The 27,766-nt window shown below is 29.4% G+C and overlaps 1 long non-coding RNA gene across 1 annotated transcript in view; it reads left to right on the top strand.

Moving 5' to 3' along the window:
- Positions 1–211: 211 nt before the first annotated feature.
- Positions 212–27,766, top strand: part of LOC139425186 (uncharacterized) — a 40,151-nt gene continuing 12,596 nt past the window's right edge. Inside the window, exon 1 of the long non-coding RNA XR_011636467.1 lies at positions 212–650. This is a non-coding gene — a long non-coding RNA (uncharacterized lncRNA). The remainder of the gene's footprint in view (positions 651–27,766) is intronic.

Below are 27,766 nucleotides of genomic sequence, written 5' to 3'. Positions count from 1 at the left end.
TTAATTGTTCCATAACGGAAATCCTGATAAATAGTATTGTCATTCACCTTGCACGGAATAAAAACTAAGATAGGAATTGCTGCATCAACCATTTAAATGTCAGTCTAAATTAAACCGGAAATAGTGGGCTGGAAAAATAGCTTTCGTTTGGCTGCAAGTTGGCGATATCTTTTGGCGATGACGTACAGTAAACCTGTCTCGGCCTTTCGGTAGTTGAATTAGAGGCAGGGTGTGCAAGTAGTAGATGAAAATCTATACGGATGTTCAAGAGTTGGATTTGTGTTTGTCTCTTGAATCCGCTGTTTTTTTTCTTCTTTTTTTTTTCTCCCGCGGATCTCACGGATATTTGGAAGAAAATTAAAAAAAAAATATCCTTTTTCAAAAAATGAGTATTAATCGGAATTATTTGATTTTTGGCATTATCATCGAAAAAAGTTTTTTTTTTTGAAGTCGATGTTGGAAGAAAGGAGAACTTGCGAAAGGGGGACTGTTTGAAATTTTGGCGCTGGAAGCTGAGTCCCGGATGTTGCTTGGGGGAGGTGTTGTATGTATTATAAGTGCCTCGTGGAATTAACTCTGTGAACTCTTAAATTTCGGCACTTGCGGAATTCCTGTGTGTCTGTCGGAGTGGAGTACCGAAATCTCTGGAGGTACTTATTTATCTTCATTCTCCTCTTGCATTGTTAGCTGCAGGGAAAAAAAAGGTACTTATCCATTTCGCCGGTGCAAGTAAAGTCAAATATTTTACGTATTTATTTTTAATTTAGAAGTATTTTTTTATTTTATTTACTTTAATGAATGAAAAAATAAGTAATCCTGGTTAAATAAACTGTTTATTCTTTGTTGACTTTATCGCTTACTCCAGTGAAATAGATAAGTACCAGAAAATGTATAATAGTTAGGGACCAGATTATATTTTAATAAAATTTTACGATATTTTAATATATAAATGCCTTAATTAAGTTTCCGAAATTTAAAGAAGCTAATATAATCAGTTTTAGCATTTTATTTTTTAATCAGTTAATAATAATTTTATATTAAACCAATTATTTATTAAAATAGTCGGTTTCAACGTAATCTTTCTATAATTTAAATAGACAGGTTATTATCAAATTTCTAGAGATATATATTCATATTCAATCATCTCTTGCCTTGTTATCGGCAAGGAAAAAATATATTTAAAGAACAAATTAGAGATTATGTTTTATTAAAGATTTATGATATTTTGATAAATAATGGTATTAACGTCATTTTGTATTCTAGATAGCGACAGAAAAAAAAATAGGGAAAATAGATTATATATTTTTTTAAAGTTTTGTGATATTTTCCTTAATCATCATTTGAACGATTTTTATTCTATAGCAAGAAATATAAATATTTAGAGATGATAATAATAATAGAATTTATATCAATATAATAATAGATTTTATATTTTAGTAGTTTCATGATGTTTTACTAAATAATCGTTTTCTCTTCTACATAGCTACAGCATAAAAAAAATTATCTAGAGACCAAAATATTTTTTATTTTAATAATGTTTTATGTTTCAATAACTAATCGTTCTAACACAATTTTTTATTCTAACTAACAACAGCATAAAAATAAAAATCTAGAGACCGAAATATTTTTTATTTTAATAATGTTTTATATTTCAACACATAATCGTTTTAGCATAATTTTTTATTCTAAATTTCATTAGGAAAAATATTTAGGAACCAATATAAATTTTATATCTTAGTAACGTTTTATGATATTTCAATTAATAATCATTTTAACATAAAATTTTTGGCATTTAAATAAGTAAAGGGTTACTATATTATCAATTATTTTATTTTGTAATCAGATTAAAATAATTATATGTTGAACCGGTTGTTTAATAAAATATTTGATTTAGCAGAATTCTTTAACATTTAAATATACAGGATGTATAATTTTATAAATGACATTTTAATAAATATAGCTTAATTTAAGCTACTAGTTTGGTTAACTTAATACAAAAATTTGATAAATAATTTAGTTTTCATAAGTTTTAGAAAACGAATCCTATAATTTCTGAAACGTAATAATTGTATTTTATTTTTTAAATGGAATGAAAATTGCCAACTATAATAATTATTTTAGTTAATAACAGTTTAATTAATAATTATTTAAACCTAATTTTTGTAAAAAAATTTGGATATTAGAGTATTATGACATTTTATTAGCAGTTAAGTTTTATAGTTTTTAGTTATTTAAAGTTTTAATAAAATTTTATTTACAAATTATTTAAAATATTTTTTTTTTAAATTTAAATGAACATTAAACTAAATTACTCTATGCTTGAAATTAATATTGTTCGAACGTTTGCCGATTTGAATGTAGTATCAATTATTAATTTTGTTTATCGGAAGAAAGAAAAAAGATTTATTTTGAAATTTATTTGTTGGATAAAATTGTTTACATGAATTGATTCAAATAAATAAAGTATGGAAAATTATTCATAGAAAAAATTTTAATATTGTAATATTTTTTTTAAGTTTTCAATTAAGAAGTATCAGGATTATGCAATCAATTAAAAAAATCCTAGAATGTTAATGAAAAATATTTCTAAATTTTATAATAGGAAATAAAAGTCGCTGAAAAATTTTTTCTTCTTTTTCTTGATTATTTCAATTTAATGCTGGAAATTTTTTTCTTCTTTTTCTTGATTATTTCAATTCAATGCTGGAAAATTTTTTCTTATTTTCTTTGATTATTTCAATTCAATGCTGGAAATTTTTTTCTTATTTTTCTTGATTATTTCAATTCAATGCTGGAAATTTATTTATCTATCTTTATGGCAAAGTAATTGATTTCTAGTATGAGATGTTGTAATTTTTTTACTTCCATTTTTGCTCAATAGAATATATAGTTCAGTAAATCAAGGTTATGAAGCAGGATATTTAAATATTCTCACTACGCGACCTACAGGAGTAGAGGGGATTGGGAAGCCGGAAGTATTGCGCCAGGCGTGGGACTCTTCCTCCATTTTTTTATTTATTAATATTTACATTTTCTTCTCTTTCGTTTTTACTTTGGAATGTATGACGCATCTCTCCCCTATTTTTTTATTATCTGTGATCATTGCACGTCAAAAAGCCAGTAATCAACATAAGCATTTCAGTTTTAAAAATCCATTCATTACTACTCAATTTGAAATTGAATTGCTTAGAAACTATTCAATTAATTTCAATTAAAATTTTAGATTTTATCGTTTGAAATACGAAAGTTTTAGAGAATGTATTGGATCATCATAAAGTAATTGGATCATCATTAAATTAATTAAATATAATAAATAGCATCCAAAATTAAATATTTATATGTTTTGTATTCACACTAACATTCTAATTGAATCTGACACTATAATAAAAGTTCATTCCCACTTTATTGGGAATGCCGTTGCTTAAGAACTATTAGTTAATCAAATTTTATAATTTTATGTTTAAAAGTTAAGAATATACAATTAAATTTTTTTTTTGTTATCATTAAACTAAATAGTAATAAATAGTTACCAAAATTAATATTTTTGTTATTATTTATTTAAATAATTGAATGCAAAAAAAAAAAGTTTATCCTAGTTTGCTGTATATCATATATTAATTTTTGCTTAATTTTAAGCTATATATTTTATGACAAATTACGAAATTTGAACGAAATATTTAAAATATTATTTCGTAAGAACAGAAATTTTAAAAATACTTTTTTTTTTTTTTTTTGAATTTTTGAAACTCAGAAACTATTTGGTTGTTGGTTCAAAATTTTGCATGTTGACTTTTGAAATTACGTAGTTTAAAATAATGTAAAAAATTGCACATCTTTGAGTTCAAAATTTTTCTACCATTATTAAATGAAATAAAATACCCTATTTTATTTCGATTGAAATATCTTTGAATAAACAGAATTTATAATTCTACTAGTGGGCTCAATCTCCTATTCCATTACGCTCCTTAACCCCAAAAATTGTTATGCAATGTTATTTATATAATTAATTTATTGTTATTATTATTAAAATTGGCTTTTCGGACTAAGATCGCTTCGCACACTTTAATTCATGTAAGTCAGGAGTCTGTTTAGAAGAAATTTGAGTCCGTTAACGGACCCTTCACAAAATATCTTTCCATAAAAACGGACCCTTCACAAAATATTTTAACTTAAAAACGGACCCTTCACAAAATATTTTAACTTTAAAACGGACCCTTCAAAAATTTGTTTATCTTCATTATTATTTTGGCAATCGAATAAACCCTTTCCAGGGCAGAAAACAGGAAAGATGGATGTAAACGAATTAAGTTTTGTCTTCGGCAGACGATTCTTCCATTATTCGTCCGAAATGAATATTCTGCGTTCAGCAGTATAGGCTAAATACCAAATATTTGTATGTTGCATCTCTAATTTAGAAGCAGCAATTGTTGTTCATTTTTTAAAATTTAATTTTTTTAATTATAATTTTACAGTGTTGAGCATAATCTTGCATGTCTTTACAATTTAAAAACTCATTGAAAAAGTTTTTTTTTTGCAATAACGGACCCTATTTGCACAAATTCATAAAAACGGACCCTGATTGAAAAAATGTGAGTAATTTTTCACAATTTCACGAAAAACGGACCTTTCACAAAATGTCTGGACAGACCCCTGTAAGTTAAATTCATATGAAATGTGTTCTAGTTTAAAATCTAAAGAATTTAAAATCAATTATTAAAATCTTTCATAACTACAATAATTCCTCCTGAAAAAATTAAAATTTAGTCAATGCTAAGCTATTGAAATAAAATTTCTAATTTTAATATAAATTTTAAATAAGTCATGCTATAGAGAAACAAAACAATAATTATCTTTCAATAATTATACTTATTCTTCTTTCATCTACTCGCTTTTTTTTATTATGCTTAAAAATGTAGCAGAACGTCTAATACTTATTTTTCAGTGAATAACAATATATATATATATATATATGGATTAAATATGTGTTTTTAGTCGTGTATAAATTTAGTATGTAATTTGTTAATTTAGTAGTATTAAATAAATTTGATTATGTTATTTTAACAGCTCTTTATATAATTATATGATTGGTTGTTAATTCCCGATTGTTACTTTTTAGATTTCTCTTATTTAGAAGTGTTGTATTAATTAGGTAGCCCATGTGGGTTCTTTTGTGGGTTTATTTATCTCCACTTTGGAAGAAATTTAACCATCCCTGAGTTGTATTTGCCCAAATAATAGAAATAAAATTAATTCAATCGTAAATAAATTATGAAACTTAAACACTTTCCGTCTTAAAATGGCGCAAAAAACTACGTGATGTCAGATTTGAAACGAAAAGAATCAAACAATAGGTGCGTGAAAAGAAAATTTTAAGTTTAAGTTAAATTATTTCCCATTTTGTATAAAAAATAAAATTAAAATACTTATTATTATCAAAAAAAAGTATAAGATCAGGAGAAATATCTTTCAAAAGTCATAAGCAATTTCTTAATAACGCTTTTTTAATTGTTTTTTTTTTAACTATAGAAAATAAAATTTATCGTGACCTATTTTTATTTTCATTCAACTGTATTGGGGGCACTTTATTTGTTATTTATTTTGAATATTTTAATAACTAGCCTATGTTGTCATTGATTTTGCAATCCCAAAACAAAGAGTGTGAGACAGGTTTGAAACGTGGGACGTCTGGTCATCTTATTACGTATGCAATGTACCAATTAAATCGTATTTTTTGCATTTGTGTTTTTTTAAACAGTTTTTTTCTCATTACAACGTCGTGTGAAATGGCATCTGATGAGCTGCGGAAAAATATTAGAAGATTCTCGTATCGGGACAAAAGCTGGTCGATATATCGTGAAATAGCAATATTTTTTTAATTGTTGCAAAAATGGCGTTTAAAATATATTTTAACGATATATCGTGAATGCGATAAATATTGAGAATTATCAGCGACAATCATATTGAGAATACACTAACATTGAGAATGATTTAAATATTGTGAATTACCAACGATAATATTGTGACTCAATGATTTTATTTATGTATGTACACAATAACAATGTTTTTTTTTTATCGATAATTATTTTTTCTATTTTTGAAATAATGTTATGATTAATAATTATGATTAGAAAGAAATTGTTTTTTTCTTCATTCGAATAACATTTTCCAATTTATAAAAAAAGTTAAATTAGTTGTGTAGAAAAAAAGTCGCAACATTACGTGAAATATTGATATTTTTAGACAATATTCTAAAAATTCCGATAATGCTTATTAGTAACCGACTGCGCCAACTTACAGTCACCAAGATGTCACTATTTAGTTGTAATCGGGATCAATTAAAAAAAAATATTTTCAAACGCAATCCTAATTTTCTGTGATGATGGTTAGCATTCTGCTGGTATATCGTCAAAAAATAAACGAACTGTCATAAGTGAATATCCACTTTTTTTTTTTAAATGGCGAGTAAAATAAAAAACCCAAAATACCTAGATTAACCAAATTATGTGCAAATGAAACAAAATTTAAACTTTTTATCCTGATTTGGACATAAATTGTTTTGTGAAGAATGTGGACGTAATTAGTTTTGTTCCTCATGTAAATTGTTCCTCTATATTTTTATACTTTTGCGATGTGCATGCGCATCTCAGAATTTGATATGAAAATCCACCGCTAATCAGCTCCTAACTTTAAAAATATAGTGAATTCTGAGGAAATTTATGCCGGGCAATTAATTACACATAAACTTTTAAAGAAAATAAATAAATAAAAATAAATTTTAAAAAATTGAAAGTATAAAGTTATTAAGATTCAGGGAAAAAAAAGTCAAGAAATTAATTTGATGTTTTTGTGAGTTCGTTAAAATAAGGTCATTTTTTTGTACAAAATACAATAATCATATTTTCAAGGAAGGGTGGTTTCAAAATTATGAATTTAGTATGAGTGAAGGGATCTGTTTTAAATTGAAAAATATTGTGAAGTGTTTGATTTTAAGCTAAAATATTTTGTGAGCTGCTCAATTTTACGATAAAATAAATTATGAGTGTCCATTTTTACAGTAAAATATTTTATAATTGGCGGCTGATGATAACCGGAATCCCAAGTATTTTTTTGTCATATGTGGTACATTTTTCTTGTTTACAATTAAGCGCCCCCCCCCCTTTTGAATCTGCAATAACTTCTGGTCTAATAACATTGACAACGATTCCAATTCCGTTAACATAACTCCTTATTATGATTTCTCTTGCATTGAGAATCTGTAAAAATGAAATAAATAAAATTCAAATTCCTTGAAATAACTCCCATGTTGCCATGCAATTGTTTTAAAATTCTGCAGCCACGCGCAATAAGTTTTTATTGCTTTATTTTTCTTATCAGTCCGCATAGTGTCGTTTTTGAATAGTTGAAGTTTTAACAATTAGTTTCTACTGACTGGGTGATAAATTTAAAAAACATTTGTTTCTCTACAATTCTTATCGCAATTGTTACACTAAATGAAATGATATTACTCAAAAGTTTTCAAAATAAAAGATGTGATTAGCTCTTCAATCGAAATAACTCTGCAGATATGATTTTAGCTCTTTGAAAACTGGCGTCCAGATTTCCCTATCATTAAAAAACAATCCATGTCGTATTTTTAAAGTTAACATTCCTGTATTTCATTGTTATTATTCAAAAATTTCAATATATTACGTTTATGCATACAGCATATCGTGTAGAAAAGCTTTTTCTTCTTCTTTTTGATAATTTTTACTGAATAGAAAGTTTTGTAAGTTTTTTTTATCTCGTTAATTGTTTCACAATTTAGTTTCTTTATCCTATTTATTCTTTTTAAATCGTGAAAACCTAATTTAGCCACATCAGTAATATGTCTTATTTTTCTTCGTTGAAGTGTTAAAATCAGGGATGTTACGAATATTCGACCACTATTCGGTAGTCTTTTTTTGCCGAATATTCGGTTGGCCGAATGTTTGGTCAATTATTCGGCAAAGTATTTCTTAAAGAGTATTTTTCTACAGTTTTATTTCTTTTGGATAATGAGTATTTCTAATAATGAGTAACTTAAAATCGCATTTTTTACAATACATTATTAGAAATAGTTTTTACACATATATATGTTAAGTTCTAGAACTTGTAAATGTATGTTCTGACAGACAAATGGAAAAGCGAAATTTTAAGAATTGAAACTGGATTTGAACCACTACTTTTTGTTTTAAAGATTGAGCATGTTTTTTTTTTTTTTGTGTGTGTGTGTTCTGTTTTTGCTGTTTTTATTATAGCTCAGCTTTTTAACAGAGCGTCTCTAATAGACTTAATTGTTTTATTGTTACTTTTTTTCTGTATGGCAGATAAGCGGTAACGTAGAAAACTGTGATTTTCAACGTTAAAGTTATATTTTAAGAAAGAACATTTTTTTTTTCCATTTCCCTTTTGCTTTTTTTTTTTAAACTTTTTTTTTAAACTTTTTTTTTTATCAGCGTTTTTATCTTGCCATAGCAGATTTAAGAGAGCGTTTCTTATGAACGATATTCTTTTATTATCGGTTTTTTTTCTTCTAAAAAATACGGTATTGTGAAAAAGTTTAATTGAGAATTTTAAGGTTAGTAAGTTTTTTATTTATCTTAAATATTTCTAATAGATAACAATTACAGTTTTTATTCCTTTACCCCATACCAATAATACAGCTAAGTTTTGATTATTTTTCAATGTGACTAAATTTATTTCTATATTTATTGATGATTTGAAAATTTTTTTTTGCTTTTCGGCCGTTGAATATTCGGTATTCGGGCGAATATTCGGCCAAATTACTATTCCTTACATCCGTCCCTAGTTTAAATATAGTTAGTTGTATATAGTATAATAATACTTCGATTATGCAAACCTCTTTTATCCTAATGCCTCGGTTAACCGGAGTCGATACCAAAGTGTTCTTTAATTTATGATGTCATGATTCAGCACGAGGTTCAATAGAATAAAGTTGAAGCCGTAAACTCAAAAAGGGGTCGACTGTGTAAGGCAGATATAGTTTTATAAAACAACAAAATGGAGGCAGCTATGTCCGTCTTTTTTAACTTTTCAATTCTTATATCTTCTTAATTTACTCTAAATTAATTATTGTTTTCTTGAAAACTGTAAGGGCACTAAAAAGATATTTCTGAATTCCTAAAATTGTATTTCTTGAAATTAATTTCTCTGTCATAGAAACAGAACTTTTCTCCTGGCAGTCAATTAGCATTAGCCGAAGTGTTGCTGATGTTTCGTAATCAGCTGCTTTTTTATATAAGCCCAGTTAAAGTAGACATGTGTTATCGCCGCATCCGAACACAGGCGCCGATTTCATCATGTTTACGCCACAAATTAGTAAATAGAACGTCTTCAAAAGCGGCGGGTGTCTTGGCAGATCGGCAATCTAGCTGACGTCTCTCGCCCGCTGACAAATCTCCGAATCTTGCGCTCCCCTTGCGCAAATAATGCGCACCTCGGTCGTCGTCTTCCCACTCTTTTCCTTTCGGCCATTTGGCGTGCTTCAAAGGAGAACACTTGGCGAGAAAATTTGATTAAGCTTTTGTCTTATCGATTGGTTTCGGAAAAGTGATTGTTTTATGGAATTTCCGAGTGGTTTAGTTGAGGGCTGTTTTCCCACCAACGTCAATAATATGCGAACTTTAACATTATTTTGATGTGTTTTAATTAATTTTCAAACTTTGTTTCTTCTTAAAAATGGATTTATTATTTTGTTATCAACGCCTGCTGCCCATGAGTTTTATTTTATGTAATAATCTTCATCTTTACAATTTAATTTCTACACGACTATTGATATTTACATGGTTTAAATTTTTTTTTTTTGGCAACACCACAGCACTATATTTTCTATTTTGAGATGGCAACATAACAAAAATTCAGTCTCTACACTCTTGTGATTCTACTCTTGTGAAAACGATTCAGAAGATAAGGAAATTTCCAATTCGAGTATCCAATTTTATTTTATAACGGAATTTGTACATATAATTTATATTGGACTTGCGGATATCTATGTTCATCCCTGTCATTTTGAATCCAACCCAAAAGACAAATTAACTCCAGGGATTGGAACGATCTCGCCTTAGTGAGGCTCTTTTGAGTGAAACTATCCCACATTCGAAAACTCAGCAGATCTAAGAGTGTTTTTTTAAGTTAAAAATTTAAAATATTTTTATAAGGAATTGAATATTATGATTTCTCATATACTATTCAAATATTCTGTAAAAATTGGAATATCAATTGTCTTAAATCAGTGTTTCCCAAAGTGTGGTACGCGTACCCCCAGGGGTACGTGAACAGTTTAGCGGGGGTACGCATTCTTATGCAAAATATCTTGCAACAAGCGAAAATTTCACTAAATTTTATTTAAAAACAAAGCTTGCCATGAAAATTTACTATTACGTATTTTTCTATTGGCTTTTTTTTGCAGAGTTAGCAGTTAATAATGAGTGGTGTCAACAGCCAGTTGTGATTTTTAACTTTTGAGCAATTTTTTTATGGTAAAAAATACATTAATTTTTTTTTTATTAGTGGTACACAGCGTTAAGAAAAAGTTAGAAAGGGTACACCAAAGTCATAAGTTTGGGATTTAAGCACAGAAATAAAGAGTCACATTATAGCTGCTAATCGATGGCTTCATAGCTTAAGAACATTTCTGAAGTTAAAATTAATTAAAAGACAAACAAAAATTTCAAATACTGAAAGGGAAATTTTAAAATATATTCAAATGAAAATAAATTATGAGATGATAAATTGGGATTGCGCAACGGAGAAGTTCTTTTCTAATAAATTTTTTGCATTTTAATATTTTAAAGTTATTTTTTTTCTGCAATTTAAACTTTATAACTTACTCTAAATTTGCCTGAACTTACTTTTACTTTCTTTTAAATTTTAAATTAGTAATGAAGAATTTACGACGAAAATTTTCTTCCGCGGTATGGTGCCCTCTTAAGAGAGAGTTAAAGGTCTGCCTAAGATCAGATGACTCGACTCTATGTGGAAGAGGATTTTAAAATCCTAAAAATTACTAACTGGAGAGCAATCGCAAAGAAAAGAACAGAATGGAGGAAGGCTGTGGTCCACAAAGAGCCGATAGAAGAAGATATTTCATAATATTCCAATATTCTGTTGAAAATGGGAACATCAATTGTTTATCCTTGTCCTGTTGAAGAAACATAAATAATGTTTCTTTAATTCTGGACGTAGTTCAAAATGCATGTTTAAGAAAATGGACAGAGTATTCGATACGAATTTTTAAAACTTCTCTAATACAAAATTGTTCCTTTTTTTTATTATTTTTTTTTTTTACAGAATTAAGTAATGGATCAACATAGTTCCGTAATGTGATGTTTCCCATTTGTTTCTTCAAATTTTTTTAAATTTGTCTATTTTGAAAAGGAAACTGAAATTGATAAAAAAAAAATTCTAGAATGGTCAATCAAATTTTTAGGGTGGGCCGAGTCAGGTGTATTCAACTCCAAGAGAACTTTTTAAATTTTGAGAGGAAAATCTAAGCCTTATAATTTATTCTGCGCTATTTTTTCCATTTTAAACATGCCTATATTTTGTATGGTAGTTTACTTTATACTTTTTCCCCAGTTATGTACACAATTGTTGTAAAATATTATTGAGATTGATTTATAAAAAGAAATTAATTTAGCTTATGCCTTTAAATTGAAATTCGAGACATTTTTTTTCCTTCTTTTTCGTGGAAAGAAGAATGCGATTTTAAAATTTTTACCTACAATATAAACTACAGTGAACTCGATGAGAAACGATCCAATAAACTAATGCATAACGCGCAAGCGAAAATCTCTCTCTCTGTAGCTCTCTCTCCTTGACACATCGCTAACTTTAATTGTTACACACATTTATGTAAACAAAGTCCTTAATTAGTAATTTTTTAAATTGTATTTTCTGAACCTATCAGCAGATGACCACACAAATAATAGGTGGAGAATGAAAATAACTTCACTGCGACATCTGGTGGCAAGTGTAATTGTCATGGCCTTATATAGGGTTAATTTGATTTAAATATGATTCGCAACATTTCATTGGCAATAAAAGGAAAATAAATGACTCATTATCTGAAAATGGTGGAAGGAAAATATCTTCCTATGATACGATTTTTACTTGGAAATATGTAGTTTAATTCATAAATACAATAAGATAGTTTTCTTTTAAAAAAATCACGTAATTTAACCCATTTAACTTTTTTCACTTATTTTAGTTATTGAATTAGACAGATAAATTTAAATTTTAGCATTTTTTTGTATATTGTAGTGAATACTTAGAGTATTTCTTGTCATTTTTGTCATGAATACAAAGTCCTCTTGATTCATATAATAAACAGGAGTGGTCATATTCCGGGTTTTTCGTATCATCCATCCTGGTTTAGGAACTAAGACAGGGTATTTCATTCTCTTCGCGGAATTCCGTTCATCCCGAGACCATTGATTCGTGGAATTCCGCGAATCAAAAATTATAATCCGACGAAATTTTCACCACAATCTAAAATTAAATCAAGAATTAAGTACTACAATCTAAAATTTAAATTTTAAAACCATTGCTGAATCGCATTAACGAGGCGTTTTAATACACATGACTCTTCCGCAATTTTGATTCCCCCCCTCCCTGGGTTTATCGGATTTTCGTTGCTGTAAAATATTTGAAACTGTGCCGGAATCCGCTAGTATTGCGATTCATATACACGCAGTTTTAATATCAAACATCGATTTTCGTATTTACCTGATTTAAAAGTGACTCATTTTGAATCGTATTCACGCGATTTAAAAATCGTTCATCGCGTATCGTATTCACAATTTTAAAAATCCAATATTGCGATTCGTATTCATGCGAATTTAAAATCGAATGTCGCTTATTCGTATTCACGGGATCTAAAAATAATCAGGGGTCTGTCCAGACATTTTGTGAAAGGTCCGGTTTTCGTGAAATTGTGAAAAAATTACTCACATTCTTTCAACCAGGGTCCTGCTTTTATGAATTTGTGCAAATAGGGTCCGGTTATTGCGGAAAACTTTTTCAATGAGTTTTTAAATTGTAAATAGATACAAGATTATGCTCGGCAATGTAAAATTATAATAAAAAAAATTAAATTTTAAAAAATAAACAGCAATTGCTGCTTCTAAATTAGAGATGTAACATACAAAAATTTGGTATTTAACCTATACTGCTGAACACAGAATATTCATTTCGGACGAATAATGGAAGAATCGTTTGCCAAAGACAAAACTTAATTCGTTTACATCCATCTTTCTTGTTTTCTGCCCTGGGAAGGGTTTATTCGATTAACAAAACAATAATGAAGATAAACAAATTTGTGAAGGGTCCGATTAAAAGAAAAACTATTTTGTGAAGGGTCCGTTTTTAAGTTAAAATATTTTGTGAAGGGTCCGTTTTCATGAGAAGATATTTTGTGTAGGGTCCGTTAACGAACCCAAATTTCTTCTAAACAGACCCCGATAATGCATCACGATTCTTATTTACCCGTTTCAAAAATCCAGTATTACCAAAGCTACTTTTTTATTATTGTTAAAATTTTAAAATTCAAAGCTACTACACTGAAAGTTCTCAAATTACACATATCAAGGAAGTATAAATATTTAGATTGCATCTCGTAAACTTAGTTCGGACCGCACACGATGAAACTAATCTAATAAAAAAAAAATCTGTCGGATCTTCTATATTGCTTTGCTGTGTAATATTTCTTTATCTTATCAATGAGTCACAATTATTTATTTAGTTATGTAATCGTATAAGTCTTTTATTGATTGAGTTTAATTTATGAAGATGTATCGTGTATGATCTAGTTATAGTTAACGATGTGTGAATGATGCCAATGAATGATGTTAGCTATCCAAAGTCCAACACCAGGCTTTCTCTATTTGTTTATGTTTATCAGAAGCTCTTTTCCAACAAACAGTTCGTTTAGTTTCTTAAACACATAGAATTTTTTTAAGCTGCCGTTTACTCTTTTCTCTTAATCAAGTTCGTCCTTTTTTTTGTTATTATTGGTTAGCTACCTATGTATTTACAGGATCTGTCCAGACATTTTGTGAAAGGTCCGGTTTTTGTGAAATTGTGAAAAAATTACTCACATTCTTTCAACCAGGGTCCTGCTTTTATGAACTTGTGCAAATAGGATCCGGTTATTGCAAAAAAACTTTTTCAAGGAGTTTTTTAATTGTAAATAGTTACAAGATAATGCTCAGCACTGTTAAATTATAATTAAAAAAAATTACAATTTCAAAAATAAACAGCAATTGCTGCTTCTAAATTAGAGATGCAACATACAAATACTTGGTATTTAGCCTATACTGCTGAACGCAGAATATTTATTTCGGACGAATAATGGAAGAATCGTCTGCCGAAAATAAAACTTAATTCGTTTACATCCATCTTTCTTGTTTTCTGACCTGGAAAGGGTTAATTCAATTAACAAAACAATAATGAAGATAAGCAAATTTGTGAAGGGTCCGTTTTTAAGTTAAAATATTTCGTGAAGGGTCCGTTTTTATGAAAAGATATTTTGTGAAGGGTCCGTTAACGTCTTTAGTTCGAAAAGTATGTTTCAAACAATTTTTCTGATACTTTTATCATTTTGGATTTTTAATTTTTGTACAATTAAGTTATATGGAAACTTTTTGTTTGGAAGAAAAATCTGTTTTGTAGAACATATGAAAAAGTAGATGAAGTGTTTTGAAGTGTATTTTGCATTTTATATTTTACTCCATCGAGCACTATGGGAAACTATACGGGAAACATCGGACTACTGCTTCCCCGAATAGTTTTTAATTATTTTCCAAAATTAAAAATTTTAATTTCGTTTACTGAACTTGCGAAATCAGACACAAAAACGTACTTTCTCTGAATAAACATACCTTTTTTCAACGGATTCGGATTTCTCACCCCAAAAATATAGGAGAGTAATTCTGCAAAATATGGTCCCCATAGTTTGGTCAGCAATGCAATACAAAGTTTGGATGTTAATTTCACATTTCTCGTATTTCTCCATCCCTGGAAAGCTTTTTAACCAAATTGAAATATTTTTGCATACAATTATAAAATTAACTTACCCCAATATAATTCTATGCGAAAAATAGCTTTTAATAAATATTTATTATTTTTTTATTTAATAATCGAAAAAATTTTGAATTGTAAATTATGTAATTTTTTACATAATGTATTTTTACATGATAAAATACAAAGTTTGCTCATAAAATAGCAGTCGAATAGTTTCTGAGAAATCGAACTCGAAAGAAGACCGTATTTTTACTATTCGACCGATTTTGCTCAAATTTCGTACTTTGACTTGTAAAATTACATTCTTTAAAATGATGAAAAAATTAGATGCTTTGCAATTATAATTTTTTTTAATCATAATTAATGAAATGATATAATTTTTAAATATTTATTGAAAGTTATATTTTGCATGGAATTATCTTTGGATAAACAAATATTATAATTGTGCTAAAAAAATTTTAAAATTCGCTTAAAAAGTTCTTGTGAATGGCGAAATACGCAAAAAATAAAGTTAAAATTATTGGATCCAAACTTTTAACAGCTCGCCTGATCAAACTAAGTGTCTCACTGTTTTTTATTTTGCTCACTGTGTGTCATCTATAACTCCTTAAATATTTTTTCGAGTTTATTATTATTTACGAATTTCAGATAAATATTCATAGTAATATGTAAAATAATTGTAAAATAGAATGATTTAAGTTCCTTTTAGTATCATACGGCTGGAAATTTTTTTTTATTACTTCCTCTTTTCATCCTAATAATAAATAAGGTGAATTATATACTGATTATGTCACAAAAAGTCGACGTTCACATGATTTTTGTCGTATGCTTTGAGAACACGTGTCACAGAAATATTCTTCTGAAAAAAATATATGCTCTATAAAGTTTTCGAACTCAGTAAGATTTCTTTCGAAATCTCACGGTGTCTTAAGCGGACGCTAACTGCAGACTTAGATAAAATGAAAAATATTCTGCGAGCACAAAATCTCAATTAAAAAACTTTCTATTCTATTCTATTCTATTCTATTCTATTCTATTCTATACTTTCTATTCTATTCGCATTGATTAACTCTTGTAGCAAGTTTCAACCCATTCGTTGCCACCTCATTTTGATAAAATTTGTTTGAAAAATCCCAATTTTTTTAAAAAATGTTTAATTTTTATAGAACTCTTTTTAAATAATTGAAAAATTCCTGAAATTTGAACAAGAAAGAAGTGTATGTAGGAAGCATTTATCCACAGCCTGTTATCAATGTTTTAATAAAAGTATGGATGCGAGATCTTATTTAGTTACTTAAATTATGTGAATGTGAATCTCAATGCGTGATTTTAAAACCACGTGAATACGAATCTCGATCTTTGATTTTAAAATCGCGTGAATACGAATGTCGATGTTTTAATTTGAAATCGCGTGAATACGTCTATCGATGTATAATTTTTAAGTGACTTAAACGCGAGTTCAAATAATGGCTTTTAAATTGCATGTAAATGAAACGCTATATTTGATATAAAATAGTGGATAATACGAATCACGATGCGCGATCTGAAATCGCGTAAACAGGAATCGCTATGTGTGATTTTAAATCGTGTGAATACGATTTTAACTCGTGTCGGTATTAGTAGGAAAAAGCATAAAAATGAATTATTTTTCTGGGGAATACGAAAAATACTAAACTTTCCTTGACAAGGCGTTTTTTTTTTTTTTTTTTTTTTTTTTTTTGTAAAAAAAAATTTCCGCGAACGACGCTCTCGCTTTCGTGTTTATTATACGGGACTAATGAAAAGATGTTTTCAAAATAAATACTGCGTAATCCTATGTAATATTACATATCGATATTTTGTATTCGCATTTTCATATTTTGAAAGCGTTTTTTCAACATTTAAAACCTAATCAATGTTAACATTGTGTTTAAATTAACACAATTTTCTATATTTTAATATATTTTATATTTAAATATACTTTCATATTTTAAATTACTTATGTAGGTGAAAAACAATTTGCCATGAAGAATTTCAACCGCGATGTGGCGTCCTCTTAAAGTTTGTTATCCAATTTACTTTTTAAATTAATATTTTATTTTAATTAATTTGTTGCCCATTTAAAAATTATGCAGCTGTATACCGTTGATATGCTTATGAAGTTCAGATCACCTTAAACAGTGTTTTTAAAAATTAGTTCTGAAAATCAATTTTTGAATTTTATTTTTAATCAGTTAAATATTTTTTGAAAATTTTATGCGTCCAAAATTAGAAAACTCAGGTCGTCGGACTACCAAAATCAGGGGAGCCATGCCCTCTGCAGAGGATCAAATTTGCGACGGTATGTCTTCGGATTATCTCCAGCGATGTTTCCCAGACCGTCGCCAATAGCCCATTGTGCAGCTCTAGTGCGACGTAAATAAAATACCTACCTGCAGAAAATATTATATTAATTTAAATAAAGCTTTCACCTACTTCCTTAGATTTTGAATGATTGTTTTTCCTGCAAAGCACTCGCTTGTTTGGTGGGAAGAGTATAGGATAATTTTTTACCCATTTTAAATCAATCGACTGTGTACGGTTGATATGCTTATGGAGTTCAGTTTAAAAATAAGTTCTGAAAATCAATTTTTGAATTTTATGCTTCCAGAAAATATTATATTAATTTAGATAAAGCTTTCACCCCTAACGTTAGATTTTGAATGTTTTTTTCCCCTGCAAAGTAAACATGTACTCTCTTGTATTGTGGGAAGATTAGAGGGTATATTGAAAAGATTGTGTCTGGTAAATGTCGGAAAATGATTGATTGGTATTGGTAGCGTCTGAATTTCTCTCTTCCTTTCCCTTATTCTCAACACCCCTCCCCTTATTTCATGTCTTAATATCGATATTTTTTTTTCTCCTGGTCGAGCTACTGTTATTTTGTTACTTGTTTACTTACTAAATTTGTTATTTTCAGATTTTAGCAAAAGACTTATTGACTGGTATATGAATGTTGTTTATTAGAATTTTTATATTTTTGTTGTGAAACTAAATTGCACCCCTTTTTATTCATTTTATTTTATATGTTATTTTAATATTTAATAAAGTAAGAATAATATTCATTAAATCTAGAAGCCTAAAATTGCTCTCATTGTTTCGCTCATTCTCGATTGTTGCATTCCTTATTAACGTATCATATCTTCTCAATTTCTCAAAAAAGTATGAAAGCTATGAAGTCATTATGTTTATTATCTTTATTAAAAATAAACATGGGGCAAGTTTCTTTTACGGTGGAAAAAAGCACCCCAAAAGAAATAGGTTTCTTTCAACCCAATTGTGAGGAACACTTTTTCAAAAAGAAATATCAATTATTAGAGAATCGAAATCTACTTTAAATTATAGTTTTAATTTTTAAGCTATTTAATGCAAAGATTAAAGGGGAAGAAGGGTTTATGTCCATTTTCCAGAAAAATGTCGACTTGATCTCGATTAGTTGCAAATTGGAAGATTTTTTTATTTTATTTTATAACCGTAGTTGAATAGCGGACACAATTTTGGGTTTACGACTACTAATGTTCAACTCCGTTGCCTTGTAATTTCGAACCCAATCCGGAAGACAAAGGTTCAAGTAATGAGAGAAATTTGCTTTCGTGGAGGACATTTTGATGGAACTAACCAGCATTTGCGTCATATGAAGAGGAAGAACTCCTACGGTTAGCCTGACGGGAAGGGAACTCTATCCCATGATTCGTCTACCACTGAGGATATTTTACGTTTGCACTGTGGTTGGTGCGAGTCGGGTGTGGAATTCGAATCAACCAACCATCTCTGGGATTCGAACCCAGTTCACCACATTGGAGAGCGAACACCCTATATCCTGAGCCACGACGGTTCCAAATTGAAAGATTTTATAACCGTCGTTGAGCAGCCGACCCAATTTTATTGGTTTACGACTACTAATGTTTAACTGCGTAGTCTTATAATTTTGAACCCAATTCAGAAGACAAGAGAACTCCTAGATCGAGTATTGGGAGAAATTTGCCTTCGTGGAGAACTCTTTGATGGAGCTGCGTTACATGGAGAGGAAGACCGTGAGAACCTCCCACGGTTAGCCTGATAGCAAGGGGACTCTAACCCATGATCCGTCTACCACTGAAATATTTTACTTCAGCACTGTGATCGGTGCAAGTCAGATGCGGAATTCGTATTGACTGGGATTCGAACCCGGTTTGCCTCATTGGAAGGCGGACGCTCTATTCCCTGAACCATCGCGGCTCAAATTGAAGGATTGTTACCATCAATAATCAATTTGACTAATAGAAAATAATAAAAATAAAGTAGAAAATCGCTTCTCTCCGAGAGTTATTATACCTTAAAGGTGGGCCGCTCTGAAGAAAAACCGCACTTGTCCGCCTTGATATTAGTTTTTACTCATAATTATTTTCAATGGACATAAGACCATTTTACCCTCTTTATATAATTCATTCCTCCTCATTTTTAAAAATATCATTTTTTTAATAATCGAAAACAGAAGAGCAACAATTTAAATAAAAAAAAATTTAACGAATTTTTTGAGAAATTGAAAAAGCTGCAATTTTACAATATTTTATGCAAATGACTATGTTAAAATCTCATTTTTAATTATATAAATAATTGTTAAAATAACATAACATAATCAAATTATATTAATGCTTCTAAATTAAATCACATACTAAACCTATACTCTCATAAAAACATATTAGACTCATAACTCAATTACAAATTGAGTACAAATTTTTATTAAAAAATATTGTTAAGTATGAATATTGAAACCAACTCTTAAATAAAATGATATATAGATCTTTATAATTCTGTATTAAAAGAGTTTTTTTCTTTAAAAAAAAATAGATGTAAAAATGGTAATTTATGAAATTTAATTTGTTTTCATTTAAATTTTAAGCTATTCGTATAATACTAAATGTTTGTATGGGTCGTTTTTAGTTTCTTCCGGGTTTTTTTTTCCTTCCAGTTTCTTTCATTATCTGAAAGAAACGTCTTTCTTCCGGACGAAGTGCTAACCCTGTTGCTGTGATTTCCCAACTTCTCAAACCCCATCATAAAGCCTAGGAAGTCATTACCTTTATTAAAAAAAAATACTTAAAAATTCTTTGTTCTTCTCAATGAATGTTCTCTAACAACCACGCGTGCTCAAAACTTTTGGAAACTGCATGTACTAAAATTTAAGAAAAGAAAAAAAAAAGAAAAAAATCCGAACGTGGAACTTCTTTTTAAAAATGTTCTTATCTGATGACAGGGAGCTATTATTATTCGACGCAAGTAAAGTGTCATTTTATGAAATAAAATATTCCACAACAAGCACATTACGTCGGAGCACTTTTCTTGCGTCACCTGAAGGTACAAGTTCTTTCTTTCTCACTGTAACCGTGGTCGTAAAAACCAGAGATAGGCTTTTATGTCCCCCCTCCCCTTGTCTACTTTAAGGTAAATTCCTCACAGGGATAAAAGACCCCCCCCCCTTCTAATGTCACCTTTTAGTTATAATGTGCGGTGGGCTGTATAAATATTGGCCGATAACAGCACTTTATGGCTGTTCCGTGAAAAGAACTTCACAGAAGTACCTTTTTGGAAATTATGACTATTTTTTTTTTCTAATTTCCACCCCCTTTCTGAATCAATAAAAACTTCCGACTGCCGACGAACACACCTAGGGAAAGAAATTTTTCAAAAAATTTTATTTCAAAAATTTAAGATACGGTTTTTGTTATTATTTTACTCAATTTTATATGGACTCCCAGAGATCTGTAGACGAGAAATTTGTGTTCCATAACAATAACTGATCCTCTATTTTACCGTTAAAATGAACCTATCGAAAAAAACAGATCTGTCACTTAGTATAATAAAAACGGACCTATTACAAAATGCAGGGCTTTCCCCTTCCTCGCCAAATACTATAAAATCGTAAATTTGCTGAATGATTTTTTTTTCCACTGTAAAGGAAAATATATGTTAAACTCGATCCTCAAAATTACGTCAAAACGATTTTTTTTAAATAAATCAATATATCTTTTTATTCGATTTCAGTAATTTTCTGTAGATGCGCCGCTCAACCAATTAGAATTGCGTCCAAATAATATAAACCTACAAACTACCGTAAAATAGTTTTCAATGGGGAGAAAAAAAATTAATCATAAAAAAATTGTTAATATTTGTCTTGGCGAAGACTTTTGATACTTCGCTAATTTACTTGCTAATAATTTGAAATCCTTAGAGCGGGTCCTGGAAATGTATTATCGTAGAAACGCCATATATCACAAAATATATTATCATAAAAACAGACCCATCCTAATGTTTTTCATTTTTTTAAAGGGGTGCTTCACAAATTTCTTCCTTTAAAATAAGGAGTCAGTTCTGCATTATTTGTAACTATAACTCTATGGATGATTCTCTGAGGAACTCTATGGAAGATTTTTTGAACGACACCTCGTAAGTTATTTTTTCACACTAGACAGAATAAGATTAATTATTTTTTTTTACAAATTTAGAATAAAATACTTTTTAGAGACCATTAGTTTTCACAAAATAATAAAAAATTATTCCCTGTATTTGTGATTTTTTTACAAAATTACTAACGACTGCTTTTGTCATTTTTCACATAATCAGGAGCCTCTTTTTGCTGATTCACGTTATTATGAGATGTTTATTTGTTATTGAGATAATTATATTTTTAACCACAACCTGAACGTTTCACGAAAATCTAGCATATTATAATATCTATATATATTACTGGGAATGGTCGAAATGGGTGGGACTTCCACCGGTGAATGTTGACAGTCGCTTTGGTAAATGTCTGAAATATATACTAGATCTAGTTAAGTGACACTGCCCGGTATGCCCTACGTCAGGGGTGTCAAACTCAAAAGCTAACTTGGGCCAAATAAACAATGCTTAACTTTATGTGGGCCGCAAAAAAAAGAAATCAATGTTCATGGAAACAAATATTTTTATTTTGAATTGTAATAAACATACATAAAGTTAAATTATTGTTTACGTCCTGATACTTGACATCTCTTCTCTGCTATTATCTTTTCGATTTCGGGAGAAATTTTATTGGCCGAGACTACTTTCAAAATTGACCCAACCTGAGCGTTATTAATACGGTTTCGGACAGGAGATTTATTTCCATTCATAACAGAAAATAATTGCTCTCACTGATAAGTACTTCCAAACATGGAAATAATTTCATACGCGAATTTTCGAGTATTTTCAAACCTTGCTGGTAAATATTCGTGAAATTCAGGCACACCCACTTCAATGAATTTTGCCTTCAAATTTGAGTCGCACTGAATCTCAATCACTTCCATTTGCATATAACTGGGTACTGAGTCTATATTTATTGAGAAAATCGAAGAAAACAAACAAAATTTGTCTTACAAAGAATTAAAATCTTTAAACCTTGTTCCAAATTCTGTTCTAAGAATTGAAATTTTTTTCTGCATATTTTTGATACGATGCAGTACAGGGTGTTCCAAAATTATCTTTACAGCTTCAAAAATTCATAACTTCGAAAGTAAACAAGATATTTATATTCTGTCTTTTGCATGTATTACTGAAACTAATAAAGTTTTTTTTTCAATAGGCTGAATAGTTTTAAGTGAGGATGTGGACACCACAACAGAAAGCTCAATGCGTCTCATGGCCGCATTCGCTCCACATTTTCTGGACTTGTGCTGGGTCGTCCGGCTCCACTTTTATGCAATACTGATCCGGTGCTCATGAAGCTTGTGTGCCATGCACGGATGGAGGGTCTGGATATTGGGTCTCTTTGGAAATTTGTCCTGAAGTTCCATTGAACCTGTGTATCTGATTTCGTCTCTATGAACCATGAGACGCATTGAGCTTTCTGTTGTGGTGTTCACATCCTCACTTATAACTTTTCAGCATATTGAAAAAAAAAACTTTATTAGTTGCAGTAATACATGCAAAAGACAGAATATAAATATCTTGTTTATGTTCGAAGTTATGAATTTTTGAAGTTGTAAAGATAATTTTGGAACACCCTGTATCATCTAAACTAGATTTGTTCTTGTTGCACGTTGGGAAATGCGTTAAATCTTTATTTTTCAGTTGCCTTTCCCAAAGAAATAGTTTACATTTGAATGCTCTTTTAATTACGTCAAACACGCTCGTAATGATCTGATCCTTGCCTTGTAACAATAAATTTAAATCGGATAAACCATAAAAGATAAATCTTGCAACCATATTTGATCGGAGAACAAGCTCTTGATTTATAGTTTGTAAAAACTTACATATTTTTTCTTTCAAATCCCAGAATTGATTGAGAACCTTGGAGCAAGATAACCAACTTACCTCGCTATAGTAGGATAAACCTGATCATGTACGTTATGTTATAGCTTAGTGTGAAACGGACTCCATTTCAGCCAATTAGAATTTTACATTTTCGAGCGGACAATTTAAAATGATCCGTATAGTTTATAAATAAAGTATACTATAATTTTATTTGCTGGTTTCGTTTCTAATTCACATTTCTATTTTATTTTTACTTTGCTTCTGATATATTGACTGGGCCACAAAAATGTTCATCTCGGACCGCATGCGGGCCGCGAGTTTGACACCCCTGCCCTACATCAATGTTTTTTTAAGGTCAAGTGCCACTGCCCAGTATGCATATAACTGATACTCCCATCACTGATGTTTCTCCTAATCTATCCTCAGCAGATATTAAAATATCGAATAAATATAATAATACCAACGAATAAATTAATATCAAATTGGATACAACTAATATTTTGGACATTCACTGGTGAAAGTCGACATAATCTTGATTTCGGTCATTCACAGTAACATCCATACATAACAAAGATAGACACGCTCCGACATGTTCAACTACTTCGCAATAATGAAAATTATTAACAGATTTCGAAGACAAGAAAACTATTTATGCATTTTTAAGATCTCTATAACTGGTATTTTGAAAATAAATTTAGCTTAAAAGTTTTCAAAATATCGCTTACTAAAAATAAAGTAATTAAGCGCACTATCATTACAATAAACAGAAAGTAATACCCGCCTTAATTGCCCGTGTATGTTTTTCAATAAAACATTTTCGTGCAATTAATCAACTTTATGTATTTTTTTTTTCTTTCCTCCCTGCCCATTCGTAATTTCTCAGTTTTTTAAAACTTTTTCTGTTCGCTATTTGCATATTCGCACTGGGTTTTCATTCAGTTTCGTTGTAACAAACTTTTTTAACTGCTTGTAAACACGAAAGAAAGCAATTTCTTTTAAACAATAAATTTTCTGAAATGGCTGGGAATCACGGAAAATGTGTGAATATTTGGTGGGGGGGACTTTAAAAACTCGCCATTTAGAGGAATAATTTTTTTTAGGTTTAAGCCCTTTTAACTTGTTTCTCAAAGCTATTAATTAAATATTTTGAACGTTTTTGTTCATGAGTTTTTACAATCGTGTACATTTTTGTGCAAAGCGTGAATAGAAGATATATTTCAAATGAAATAGTTCGTTGTTTCTATAAATAGTTTATTGTTTTGGTTGGTGCGATGCATTCTGTGATTTATTTATTGGCGTTTTTTTTTTTTTTTTTTCGTTGTTATACATTTATTTTGAATCGATAAATGAAAAAGTGTAACATTTAATCATTTCAAAGCTAATTTGGTTTTACAAAATAAATCTTAATTAAAAGATACCCAGAAACAAAATTAAAAATACGTTTTTATAGCAAAACGCTAGCTTCTAGTACATATTCCGAGTTTTATTGAGTTAGCAACTAAGTTCTCATGAATTTTTTTTTTAAATTCTTTAATAGTTACTACGTTGAGTATGCTTTTGTGATTAAAATTTCTATTTTTAAACTTGGCAACCCAATTGCGAGCGTTTTTTTTTCTCCAGTTATGGCACTTTCTCCATACTCAACTTTGTGACCTTAAAAACTTAATTGAAAGTCAAAGGAAGGAGGTGTCAGAAATAAACATTAATTTACTCGAACAAAGAAACGGAACATATAGTTTGTCTAAAGTAAGAACTCCCCTAGCCAATCGTCTGGACCTGTGGCGGTGACTATGGTAACGAGGTATAACTATTTCAAGTAGGGGTGTGAGGTCACTGTTCAGGACATGTCAACGAGAGAAAGGGAATCTTTTTCTTCGGTCTATTGTGTTAGCCCTAGAGTGAAGAGAAGCTACCCTCCCTGAAATGCGCCATTCTTGTTTGAATTACAGCAGACCGCCTCAGACTTTGTGGCGGGGGAAGTTCTTACCTTAGACAAACTATAGATTCCAGTCGAACTAGACATTCTCTTTTGAATTATCTAAAATAGTGTTTCTGAACCCAATTTACTCAAGTGGTCGATTAAATATTTCAGTGTTGTATTGCAGAATGGTAAGGTTATTATTTTGAACTAGTGACATAATTTTTGTATATACAAAATTATGGCAAACGTACAATTGTTTCTCAAATTTTTTCGCAGACTTTCCAAAATAAACAATATTTTGAGTCTAAACCTATTTGAATATAAATAAGGGTTTATAGTGATTCAAATACAAATATTATACCTCGGACCAGTGGTTGTGAAGCAATGATCTAAAACATTGCAGAAAAACGAAATTTTTATGCTTAAAATGCGAAGGAATAAAACGGTAAAGGGAACTTGCAACGCCATCCATCGGAAATCTTTTTTACTAAAACCGGAAACTGGGGTGAAAAAAACTTATGCTCTTTCACTTGAATTAACTGTAAAAATTTTTATTGTTGTTTTATATAGACTGATGTCGATAGACTAGTAGGTTTATATTAGAATTTTCTTTTCTTTCTTTCTGTTTTATTTATATATTTATTTGAATTTAAACACATCATTCAATATGTAAAAAACTAGTAAATCAGACTAAATTAAAAATTCGACGAAGTCTTAATACGTGATCTGAAAAATTTTCAACCTATATTTAGGTTATTTTTATTTGCTATTTAATTTGATATAACACCTGCGTTCTCTTTTCTATCTGTCTCGAGCAAGTGTCCCGCATTATTAAGTATGTGTAGCTCCATTCCTTTATTTAAGAGAAAAAGCAAAAAAGAAGAAAAAAAAAGCGGGGTTTCGCAAAATTAAATATTTCTCTTCACTTTTAATTAGTTTTTTCGTTTCTAGTTGCAAGATTTTCGGTTAAATTAAAAGTTTTATGAGTAACTCTTTAATAAACTTGACTTAATTTTGTTTAGAGAAGATTAAATTCTTTTTTTTTTTCAGCCGTCACGTTCATTGATTTTTCAGGAATTCGAAGAATGTTTCAATTGTCTTCCGCATACTATTAAGAAGAAAAAAAAATAGTTATGGTTCAATTATTCGAGGAAATTCTGATTATTCCAGGATTCTAATGATCGTGTGTGGTTTAAATTCCAATTGGTAATCACCTGCTCAATTCGATGAACCTAATTGATCGATATATAATAAATGTATTTTACATAAATAATTTCGCCCGAAGAGTAAAAACAAATATAAAAAATTGAGTCTGGATTGCAAATGTGAACAATTGAGCTTGTAGATTACATTAAAATAGATCGTGTTGATTATAATTAAACATAAAGTTAGCAAATATGTAGGATTGAGCCTATATAGATGACAAACAAATGACAATATGCAAATTACTATTATATACAAATAGCCTATTAGGATCGTTGAATAATAGAGGCTTGAAGCTAAAACTGCTTCAATATTATGTCAATTTTCTAAGTATGTCTATTATTGTAACAATACCAGGACATTGGGTCTGGCCAGGACGGGTACACTGGAAAAAATTCTGGATCTTACGGGGAAAAGTACCGGTACTTGGAAGAAAAGTAGTTTTCACCCTAAAATTTTAAGGAACCAAAAATTTGATGTACCGTAATTTTTTCAGTAATATTTACTGTAAAATCACTGTAATTAAATAAATATTATTGTAAAAATTAAGGTATAAAATTTTACGGTAAAAATGAATTTTACGAACACAGCTCAATGTGACAGTACTTTTTGTCGTAATTTGATTTGAAATTTTTCACAGTGTTCTTCTGAGAACTCAATAATTTATGGGTGGTCAATTTAGCCTTCAGTAAGAGAAGTAAAATTGACCTGCAACTTCTCTCGTATTCCCAGTTTAATTTGGCCTTTTTTTAGTACGATCATTTAATTAATGACTTATGCCATGAAATAAACGCTGAAAATTTTTTTATGATTCAGTTAAATTTCAAAATCTATGCTTTAATATATTTAAGCTAGACCACGCAGCGATTTTAGATGTAACGATTGTAATTAATTAAGCTTGAACGATAGATCTGTAAAGATGGCAAACAATATGAGAACTCAGCTTGGAAGAAAAAAAAATGTAAATAATTTTAATTTCAACTCGACAGGATTTTACGCCAAGTCGGTGATGATTAGTCATTTTTGATTAAAACTATTCGCGTTATTAATTTACACAAGAGAGAAATTATTGTCGATTTAGTGTTTATTCTTTAGTATCAAAAACAATTGGGTCCGATATTGTTTTATAATTACATTTAATATTAATCTAGCAATTCCAGGAAATAAGAAAACAATCTCAACTCATTAAACTTATGATACAAAAAATAAAAACTCATCACCCCATAGTTTTATCCCTTTATCTTGACGAATTTCTGCAACTGCGGAAAAATGGGTATTTTATTTGCGAATGGCAAATACTACTTTCCCACGATT

Source organism: Parasteatoda tepidariorum, chromosome 3 (assembly GCF_043381705.1).
Source record: "Parasteatoda tepidariorum isolate YZ-2023 chromosome 3, CAS_Ptep_4.0, whole genome shotgun sequence".
Lineage (NCBI taxonomy): Eukaryota > Metazoa > Arthropoda > Arachnida > Araneae > Theridiidae > Parasteatoda > Parasteatoda tepidariorum.
The sequence above is the reverse complement of the archived record's forward strand: the minus strand, read 5'-3'. Positions and strand labels throughout refer to the sequence as shown.